This window comes from Notechis scutatus, chromosome 3 (genome assembly GCF_049901735.1).
Source record: "Notechis scutatus isolate UNSWTSFEM ecotype Mainland chromosome 3, rNotScu1.2, whole genome shotgun sequence".
Lineage (NCBI taxonomy): Eukaryota > Metazoa > Chordata > Lepidosauria > Squamata > Elapidae > Notechis > Notechis scutatus.
In genome coordinates, this window is record NC_142011.1 from 27,357,856 (window position 1) to 27,369,665 (window position 11,810).

The 11,810-nt window shown below is 36.9% G+C and overlaps 1 long non-coding RNA gene across 2 annotated transcripts; it reads left to right on the top strand.

Annotated features, from left to right (window-relative positions):
- Nucleotides 1-369: 369 nt before the first annotated feature.
- On the top strand, nucleotides 370-11,587 carry LOC148131121 (uncharacterized). Of its 2 annotated transcripts, XR_015748460.1 has the most exons (4): nucleotides 370-500; nucleotides 2,476-2,533; nucleotides 7,654-7,808; nucleotides 9,546-11,587. It is a non-coding gene; the product is annotated as an uncharacterized LOC148131121 (long non-coding RNA). The 2 variants fall into 2 exon arrangements; XR_015748461.1 differs by lacking the exon at nucleotides 2,476-2,533.
- The last annotated feature ends 223 nt before the right edge of the window (nucleotides 11,588-11,810 follow it).

Sequence of the window (11,810 nt, forward strand, 5' to 3'; positions counted from 1 at the left end):
CGGAGCTAAATGAAGCTTCGGAGGCTAGACTACAGATCCGAGATAACAACGCCCTCCTTTCCATAACCCAGCCTATCATCTGCCTCTCCTTCAATCAGTAATATCTGTGCTTAGATTTGCATGTAGGCCGCGCCCTCCAGCTCTTGGTTGGCCCGCCCCTTCCTACGTGGCCACGCCTCTTCCTTCTCCGCCATTTACGAAAAATGCCGGTTGCACTTCCCCCCTTCCCTTGCTTCCGTCTGCAAAAGCCGGGTTATATTTACATATCCGGTCACGCCCCTTCACTCGCCACCAATAAGCAATAAGAGGAGGTCTTGGAATGAAAAATTACAAGCTCCTCCCTCTTAATTGCTATCTGAGGGAGATATTTTCTTGCGGCACATTTGTACGAGTTCTACCACGAGTATGCTACGCATGCGTGTTTTTCCCTTTGGAGAAAAAAAACACTAAGAAAAGCCAAGTTTTCAACGGTGCGATGCTTATTGTTTAGGAATCTCGAGGTACGTATAGAAACGAGGTAGAAGAACTAGCTTGTTGTTTCGGTGCTTATTTCCTGTTTTGTTCCTGTCTCAGTTACAAAAAACGAAGTCTGGATACGTAGACATTATTAATCTATAAAGTCGCGTTTGGAGTCTTGTTTAAATTTAAACTGGATTGCATTATTTGAATGTCACCTAGCTTTATGAACTCTTTTATATAAATGTTGCAAAGGTTCATGCTGCACTAGAATTTCTTTATGAACAAATGTTATGGGTGCTGAAAATGTGCTGTTTTCAGGCGTGCTGCAGGTGGAGAGTTGATTCAAACTCATGAAAATATTTTAAGTTCAAGTTCAGTTCAAAGCTTTTGTTATCATTGTACATAAGAAATAAGAACAAAAATATATTTGACCGTTCAGATTGTGTTATTTTAAAAATCAAGAATGTGTCAGTAGAAAAGTCCAATTATGATCAAATATGGCATAAGTACAGGTAGTCCTCGACTTACAACAGTTCATTTAGTGACCTTCAAAGTTACAGTGGCACTGAAAAAAGTGACATGACCGTTTTTGACATGACACTTGTAACTTTTGTAGCAGCCTCATGATCATGTGATCAAAATTCAAATGCTTGGCAACTGGTTCATACTTTTGACCATTGCAGTGTCCCGAGGTCATGTGAACCCCTTTCATGACCTGACAAGCTAAGTCAGATTCATGTTCGTGTTACTAACTTAACAACTGCAGTGATTCACTTAATAACTGTGACAAAAAAGGTCGTAAAATGGGGCAAAACTCACTTAACAAATGTTTCATTTAACAATAGAAAATTTGAGCTCAGTTGTGGTCATAAGTCATGGACTACCTGGATGCATATAATAGCAAGTGAGATACAATCTTATGTATATTTTCACAAAACATTTCCTCATTCTAGACAGTCTTGGGTGCCAAGTTTTAACAAGAATGTTAACCAATTGAGAGTGATACACAGAAGAATGCACTCAAGAAATCAGGTTCTTTGATGAAAACAGAAAAAAGCTAAACATTTTTGGTCATAAGATATAATAGAAGGGAAAAACCCATATTAAATTAGAAGGAATGTCTTAACCTTAAGTAAAGGTAAAGGTTCCCCTCACACATACGTGCTAGTCGTTTCCAGCTTTAGGGGGCGGTGCTCATCTCCGTTACAAAGACGAAGAGCCAGCACTGTCCAAAGACATCTCTGTGGTCATGTGGCCAGCATGACTGAATGCCAAAGGCACACACACTATTACCTTTCCACCAAAGTTGACCCTATTTATCTACTTGCATTTTTACATGCTTTCGAACTGCTAGGCTGGCAGAAGCTGGGACAGGTAATGGGAGCTCACTCCATTACGCGGTGCTAGGGATTCGAACCGCCAAATTGCCAACCTTTCTGATCGACAAGCTCAGCATCTTAGCCACTGAGCCACCACGTCCCTCTAACCTTAAGTACTATATGACTAAACAAGCTCTCTCAGGACATAGTGAGAACCATAATGAGCCCATCTCATGTGCGGTAGTGTAAATTTGGCAGTATGCAAAATAACCATAAAAACAATTTTAAACAAATTCAAAAAGTACATTCAAAAATTAATATTATAGTCTATAAAACATCACCAACAACACAACAGCAAAGTTATACGTGTGTTTATGTCTTCAAACATCATTGTTCCAGGTTTTCTTTGATAAGATTCTTTGTAGCTATCTCTGCCTTTATTCCTTTATCTTTTGTACCAATAATTTTTGTATGCCTGCACTGTTAGATAGTAGTGTCTTGCAATATTCCTTTTCTGAAGATTGGCAGTCACCCAAAGTCTGAAGTTGACTTAGAGATGATAATTTTATTACAGAATCAAGGAGCTATAGAAAAATAAAGTGATGCTATTAAGTGAAAAATATAATGGTGTTATCTGCATATCCCTGGATTTAAATTCTGTGCTGTTTTCTTCTGCTCTTTTGCAACAAACTTTTAGATCATTCCTGATACTTTCCAGCTTTCCAGCTCAACTCCACAGTTCATCATTCCATCAGGTAGCCTTCCCTAAGCTACTTATACAAGCATAACATAACAACCTAGCTTTCTGTGGCAATGTGTAACAATTCTTTGTATTCTGTTCCAAGCAGGTTCTAAATCCTCTATTTTACTTCCACTAATCCACATTCAAGGCCTCTTGAATTCTTGTATCATTTGCTAATTCTTTTTGCATAATTCTTTCCAGTCAAATCATACTTTTAGATTCCTTTTCCAGACATATGTATGAATAAATTTATGCTTAAAATACAGATTTGTATTATTTCTTGCTCCTGAAGAAATAATGACCAGTCACTATTCTTACCCATTCTTTCATTTCCAAAAATGGCCTGACATTTTTTTGGATACATTCTCATCTTGTGACAGCCCGCTAGATAGCTCAGATCACTAGATAGCTATAGGATGGCTAAAACTAAATTTATTGAGATTGGCTGTAATAAAAAAGAAACTTTTAAGTTTGTTTGTGCTCTACCTTTTTTCCTTTTTCAGTGAAACAGATAGGCCTCTGCCTGATCCACTTCCAAATGTTGACTTGTAGTTCTAATCTTAACTCCACTAGATAGACCAGATCAAGAAACTTGTGCCCATTTATCTAATACATGTTTCCCAAAAATATATTTCTGATTCTGGTTCTTCCATTAGGAACATTCACCAGAGTGTAACATGACCATCACAACCTATGAATTCTAATCTTATAGATTAGAATCTTACACCTTCACTTTCCTTTGTATCTTTATCATTTCCATAAGATAAAACCACCTTCATTCAAATTAAAAGTGTCTTTGCCCCATCTCTTAGTTTCACAGGCATACTGCATATTTATTTTACTTCCTTCCTTCTTTATTATTCATTTATTTGTTTCATTATTTTTGTCATTCCTCTTTGAATCCACTATTTTCTATATGATATTAGATGGATACCATAGACTTGACTTCTGCCACTTGTTATAGCCTTGATCAATTTAATCTTTCACATAATCTTTCACAGCTATAGAACGTACACACTTATAATCACAATTCCCCTTTAATGGTAATGACAGTACAGGTCAATTTTTGCATATTTTAGCTAATACAGTTATAAATAGCACCAAATCTACTCTAAGCTTACTTAGATGTTCTGTGCAGAACTTATGGAGTAAGTAACATTTTTCTCTTTAGCAAAGAGAAGGTACTATGTAAACATGACATCAAGGAGTTAGTGAGCTACAAGAAACTCAAGTTGTTCTCTCTGTGCAGTAGGATTATTAAAAAGACAAGAAACATATCAAGATGTGACTTTATAACATATCAAAAAGATGATCTGTAGAATAATAATTATTCTGCAACTAAACAGCTGAAGGAAAACCAAAGATTATAATTAATACAATTATTTACTGATACGCTATTGACTTTATTGAGTTAATTCTCAGAGAACTGGACAAAAGACTATACTCTTTTTGTTAAGGAATTAAACCATAGTAACTAGTAAATGTAAAAATATACATTATATAATAGCATGAGAGCCTGTGACATATTATATACTATATTATAAATTAGTATTTTGTTTTGCCTTCATATGTTGTCCAAATACACCAATATGATTTGTTAACCAAGCTTTAGAGCATTGTATAAGTGCCCCCTACATATTTCTCATTTGTATACATTTATATAAACGTATCTTAAGATTCCTATCTAAAGTAAAGTCTCAGTGACAGTCATTTCAAAATCCATTCATTTGCTCTTTGATAGTTTCATATAATATACACTTGTGATAGATTTCCCTTTGTATATTTCCCCGGGCACTGTTATAGCATAGTATAAATAATAGCAACATCTATATTTCAAACTGTTAGCTTCCCATTGTGTTATTTTCAGGACTGTTTCTCCAAAATGTGTCATCTAATCTGAGCTGGGTTGTTTCACTTCATTTCTCTGATTTCATGCAAGAGTTGTTCTACTGCATAGTATTTAGTGCAACAATATCTAGCACAGTAAAGCACAAGTTGTTTGTCAGTGTGAGAATATAACGTCATTAACCATGCAGACTCGTCACAATGAAGTAATTATTGATTTTAAAAAGGCTGACTTTGTTGTTAAATGATCATGAAACCTCTCTAGGTGCTAGTATCAGTATGAATAAGTGACCATGGGATCCTTTTAATGATCTAGTATTTGACATGTTCCATTTCCTTATTTCTTTTGTATAGAGATAGAATTTTGTATATGTGTGTCTGCTTATACATGTGTGCGTGGGTGTGTTTGTAGGGACAAGTAAATCAATTTCAGGAAAAGACTGATAATATTTTCAGCCAAGAAATACAACATTTTAAATGATACCACAGTGTTTCTAACAATATTTTTACTATTCTTATTTGTTAACATTTTTAAAGATTGCTAGCTCGTTATTATTGCTATAATATTGCAATAGAACTTGCTATATTGCTATTATCACTATTATTAATATATTAGTTGTATATTCCAATAGATGCATCCCAGTTCCCGACCTGGATATCCTTTTCCTCCTGTCCATTATCCACTATCTTCTTTATGCCAACATGATGGGGAAAACCGTTAATTGGAGCAGCAGATATCTCTGCATTTCTAATGTTGCTTACTTGCCAGAGAGGGTATAGATAGGAAGGAGCAATGGCATTCATGGAGTTGTGTCAGGCTTTCTCACATGCATAATGCCACTTGACCATGTCTTTGTCCATAAGGACAGGATAGTTAATCACATCTAGGGAGTTCATTTCAGATGTGTTTCCATCAAATGATTATGGTTATGCTTGCATTATACTGCATAAAGGAAAATGGAACTCTATGCATTCAGTAGCCTTGCCTCTTTCCTTGCAGCCTGACTGGTCATGACATTCTTGTCCTCCCACTGTGGAAGAATGTCTCCAGAACAAGAGATCCTGTTTTATTTGTAGGCACCCTGGTAAATTAAAATTTCAATCACACAGTGTTTTAAATAACACAGAGATTTTTAGGTAAAATGCTTCTCTGATCATACTTTCTCCAGCAGGAAAACCAGACTCTGAGTGGTAGGGTGTGATGGTTCTGGCCAGAGGATATTTTCTTATAATTTCTTCCTTTATCATTCCTTCTCTTTAGTCAATCTCATCAGGCCATCAACAGAAGACTATTGAGACATTTCTCCTGACAGACACAAAGACAGCAAAACAAATATCCTCCTGCAATGGCTCACAAATCTAATTAAAAATAAAACATCCAGGGTAGGGAAGCTGATAACATCCTATATGGCATAATAGCCAAATAAGCCTGTCAGAGCAAATTATAGTCAAGAGGAAATATCTGAAGTGGGAAGTGCAACAGTGCTGTAGCATGTAGTGCTCTTGTTGAGTAATTCAGCTAATAAGCCATGTTTTCTGTTTTACTCTCTTCTCCATCCATTTTTTTAAAATTATTATTTGAATCCTTGCATCCCAGTGGCCAATTAATATTCCCTGCCAACCAACTTGCTCAAATAACCCTTGGATTATTCTGTTTTTTTAAAAATCTTATTCATACCCCTCAATGGTGGAATTAATATTTTTTTTTACTACCAGTTCTGTGGGCGTGGCTTGGTGGGTATGGCAGGGGAAGGATACTGTAAAATCTCCAGTCAGAGGTGGTATTTGCCAGTTCTCTGAACTACTCAAAATTTTTGCTACTGGTTCTCCAGAACTGGTCAGAACCTGCTGAACACCACCTCTGTCACCACCACCCCGGAAATGCAAATCAAACTTAATGATGCTTCTTCTGCATGTATGTGGATGGTGAGGTTTTAACCATGGAAGACAGTGGTAGTCAACCTGGTCCCTACCGCCACTAGTGGGCGTTCCAGCTTTCATGGTGGGCGGTAGGGGTTTTGTCCCCTACTTTATAAATCACCATTACTGTGGAACTGGTGGGCGGTTAGAGAAAATTTTACTACTAACAGAGATACAAAAGTGGGCAGTAGGTATAAAAAGGTTGACTACCCCCTGATTTAAGACATGACACTCATAGAACATGACTGTTAATGTACATTCATGGGCTTAATACCATAGTAATTCTAAAATCAAGTGCCAGTGAATCATAATGGACTGAACTTCAAACTTAGGAGACTAGTATTTTGGCTTAGCACTGAAATTCACTAGAAGTGCAATCCTACACATGCACACATACCAGCACATCTGAAGTGAGGTTCTGAGTAGAGTGCTGTTTATTCTCTATAACAAGACCACAGTCTAGTAAATGTATGTTACTCTTTCCAATCTACTTTTTGAAGTTATTATGACTAACCTGGTGTTGTTGGATGCCAGCCAACTTATTCATTAGGTGACTTATTGCTTATTTTACTCCTCTGTTTGCCTTTGCTTCCTTATTGGCCATTACAGGTGCTACTGTTTGCCCATAGCTGCTTTTTCTGGGCAATTGTAGGGATTGATATGAGACAGAGCCAAATATGTATGGTAACTGGCAAACCACATCAGGATTTGCTTGTTTTTTTTTAAACTTAGCACAATGTACAAACCAAATGAATTGTGTTTTATTCAACAGTTAAGTATAAACCCAGCAGTGATTTTATTTAATCATGATTTACTAAAAAATCACAATCACAGTTGACTGTGTTCATAGAATACACCAGCATTCATTCATTCATTCATTCATTCATTCATTCATTCATTCATTCATTCATTGAATTTGTTTGCCACCTATCTCACTGCAAGGAGACTCTGGGAAACTTACAACATCAAAATAAAACCACAGAAAGAGAGCGAGGGAGAGAGAGGGAGAGAGAAATGTATCAAATCGCAATAAAATATAGGTTATTAAATGAAAACCAAATAAACCAAATTATGATTTACTCTGTTTCAATTGGGTCAGTATTTGCTATCCCATGCTCTTCCTAACTCAAGTTAGTAATGAAATAAATCTCATCTACAATCAGCTGCAACCATATGGATTTCCAATGTGGATGTATAATTCTAAAGGCTCTGCCTGCACTAATGTAGACAGGCCCATTACTTGGTCAAAAAGAAGGCTGTATTTTAAAAAGCTTTTGCAGAACAGGCACAATATTTTATACTATATAACTAAAATACAGAACAGCATAATGTATTCACAAACATGATTTGTTTTTTGTTTTTTCCTAGAAGTTTATTTATGTACTTCTTCAAACATCTGGGCTCCTTGGAGCTGGCTGATACTCCTTCTTGAAGAGGGTATTACAAAAGAAAATGTATTATTGGTCCAAATGATATGGGGGAAAATATAGATAATGTTAAGATAATGAGAAAGCTGCACTCAGGTAAACAAAATTTATTATGATACAGCTACCAATATTGAGACATCCTTCTCTCTCTCTCTCTCTCTCTCTCTCTCTCTCTCTCTCTCTCTCTCTCTCTCTCTCTCTCTCTCTCTCTCTCTCTCTCTCATTGTTATATGGTATTTGCAGCCATTTGTTCATCATATAATGCCATCTGGCAGCATTGTTTTACTGCAATCAAAAAATGCACCTTTATTTAAAGCATGTTGGTACTGCTCTTGATTTACAATCTTCCGAGTGGTTTGCAACTGTTGTAGAAGAGCGTAAAGTAAATATAAATATTTACAATAATATTACTGTACCAATAAACAATAAAAGTACAATTTCCAGTACAATTTTTTTCACGTTACAAAAATCTGCTGTAGAAATTGTCTAGAACACAGATCTACAACCCAAAGAACCCGGGGCATATCTGTTTCCTATAAAACTTGAATACAATCCCCAAACTTCCAAAAGTTGTTATTACAAGTTGTAATTTTTACCACAATCTTTACCACAAGGTAAATGTTTTACCTCATTAAATATATGAGTCGACATCACCATATTAGCTACACTTAACATAATTGAATCTAAAGTGGATGAAATAAAAAATACGTCATTCCAAAGCCATATGACATCCCAGCCTAGAATCTGTACAGCTCTTCCCTAGGAAGACATATCAAATGGCAAGAACCTTGCATGGCCTTGTTAGTGCAATCAACAGGAGTCAAAGTTGACTTGATAGCCCAACAACAAAGCAAGTAGTTCTCCAACAGAATGCTAGACAAGATGGATGCATCAACAACTGCATGCCTTGCAGTTGAAAGCATTGAAAGTATTGCTCAAGAATGTCATTCTTCCTCTGGATGCTAGACAGGGGCTGAGGATAGATTATAATAAATACATCAAGTGAAATATACTCATATTGGCAGAAAAAGACTATTGCAGATCCCAAGGAATTTTAGTTGGCAGGATCCAGAAGAGCCTTTTCACACACACACACACACACACACACACACACACCAACCACCCTTTGGAATATCTTGCTGCAGGAAGTGAGATCTGTCACTTCCCTTCTGGCCCTCAGGAGATGCCTTGAAACCTGGCTATACCGGTTAGCATGGGTCTTGAGGGAGAAATTGTTGGCTGGATGTAGAAGTCCCCACCACCATCTCTCTGCTTGAAAAACCCATGGTTTTTATTAACTTGTTTTAATCTGTAATTTTAATCTGTTTTTATATTTTACAATTGTTTATATTTCCATACATTTTGTTGTAAGGCATTCAGAGTTACTGCACACCATAAAATGGGTGACTTATAAATTTGAAAAACAAAGAGATAAATTTAAAAAAACAGTCCTGAAAAGTCTACACAGTAAAAATGGACATTATTAGCTTTAAGGGGTTACAGAACTATTTTGTTGTCTTTTGCTCCAAGAGGCATGGTGTCATGGTCTCACAGGATTGCTAACAGGATTGCAAAAGACCATCTTTATATGATAGACTGTCTATTCCAATTGAAAGATAAAGCAATCATTAAAAGGGTAAACCAAGCCCTACTCAGTCTATTTAGTAATTACCCACAGATCAGCAGTAATGGAGACACTATAGCTGAGTACTGCTTCCAGTACAGTGGCTTTATACATACTTGTTTTTATATGTATTCATGTGCCTGTGCAAATTTTCTGTTCAATGGTATCTTTTTGCCTAATTTTGGTATTCTCTCTTTTTGTCATCTTAGATGCTGGGGATTGGAAACAGAAATGAAATATTAGAAGACAATGCTAGGTGTTTCTTGCAGCCTGCATTATCCTGTAAACTTGCTTTCTGCCCTCCTGTTACTCCATTACTATGTTAAAAAAAAAAATTCAACTGCTACTTTAATCTATTTCATAACAAATCTTGAGTTAACCTTGCTTATTCCCAGTGATCTCCTTATCTGTTTATGAGACAGCCTTGGAAAATTTCAGTGGGCTAATTATGTTAGCATCAAGCCAGCCAACCTGCCTGCCTGCCTTCCCTTTCCTTCCTTCCATTCCTTCCTTCCTTCCTTCCTGTTATGTTTTCAGCAACTCATATCTTATACCAAGAGCCTTTCTCATCACTTTTCTAAATAAACAGTATGTGGACAGACAGGAAAGAGTGCATATGTCAGCAGAATGCCCCTAGTCTGCCTCCTTACAGATTTTTCAATCCTGGTCTATATTTGCTGCATTCCTGGAACATCAATGCCGGCTTTCAGCAATTCTGACTCAATGATACAGAAGGCAGGAGGCCCTTATATTTTTTTATGTTTGCATTTAATGACTTTTGCTGATTATTAAAGTTGATAGTAGCAGTTCTGTTAATTTGGTTCAGGTTTTTTTTTACAGGCAACCATTTTTAAAATATTAAACTACATTACTTTGGACCCATATCTAAGTGTTTCTCTTCACAGAATTCAGTTATCACAGTGCACTCTATGTTCTTTGCAAGTTGCATGACTGCATGAGAAGCTATTTTGTTTTACAAGGTATAGATCTAGCTTTAAAAGTCAGACAGCAATTTATTGTTTTAAACCAGTGTAGTAATCGATAGCCTTCCAACTTTTGCTGAACCAGTAATCCTAGCCAGCATGACCAATAGCAAAACATTTCAGCAATACCTTGATAGCCAAAGTTTGGCTTAAAGCATAGCTGGCCCATATTTTAAGTCATTTAGTAAATCATGGGATTATTGAAAATCTGTATGATATATATTAGTATGCGTATTATTGAATCCCACATATCTACCAGTAAAGTGTAGCAATAGAATTTTAACAATAGAACCAATATATTAAATGTGTAATTATGACCAACAAGAACTATTAAAAAGAATTATTGTAAATATGACACAGAGGAAAGCATGTCATTTCTTTGAAGATAATCCCTAATTAAGGGGCAACCATGGCTCAGCGGTTAAAGATACTGAGCTTGTCAGCTAGAGTCTCAAACCTGACAGCCCAGGTTTGAGACTCTAGCACCACACAATAGGGTGAGCATAGGGTGGTGAGCATAGGGTGAGCACAATAGGGTGAGTTCTTCTCAGCTCTTGCCCACAGTTTGAAAGCATGCAAATGCGAGTAGATTAATAGGTATCATTTAGGTGAGAAGATAACTGTTATATGCGTCATGTATGTCCACAGAAAATGTCTTCGGACAATGCTGACTTCCTTGGCTAAGAAATGAAGATGACCACTGCATCTTATAGTCCAGGGGTCTTCAAACTTGACAGCTTTAAGACTTGTGGACTTCAACTCCCAGAATTCCTCCTCCAGTCATATTAGTTCAGGAATTCTGGGAGTTGAAGTCCACAAGTCTTAAACTTGCCAAGTTTGAAGACCCTTGCTATAGTCAGACACCAGTGACAGGGAAACGTTTACCTTTTTATCCCTAACACTGACGCTAACTATTTCCAGCCTGAACATGCCTTCATAATAGTTAGGGAGCCGCAGTGGCACAGTGGTTAGAATACAGTACTGCAGGCTACTTCTGCAGACTGCTGGCTGCCTGCAATTTGGCAGTTCGAATCTCACCAGGCTCCAGGTTGACCCATCCTTCCCAGGTTGGTAAAACGAGGATCCTGATTGTTGGGGGCAATATGCTGACTCTGTAAGCCGCTTAGAGAGGGCTGTAAAGCACTGAAGCGGTATGTAAGTCTAAATGCTATTGCTATTACACCAATAGATTAGATACATGTGCAATTATGTTTTATTTACTATGGTGTTGGCAAGAAGAAAAAAATGGCTAATTCCAATTTTCTAGTTGGCACATTGGTTCCAAGTAGCTTGTATCATGAATATTTCAAAGGATATAAATGTTCAGGACCAAGTTCCATGGCTCACACCTATCTGCATGTTTTGATTTGGTCTCACACCGGAGGTGGTATTCAGCAGGTTCTGACCTGTTCTGAAGAACTGGTAGCAGAAATTTTGAGTAGTTTGGAGAACCAGCAAATACCACCTCTGACTGGAGATTTTACAGTATCC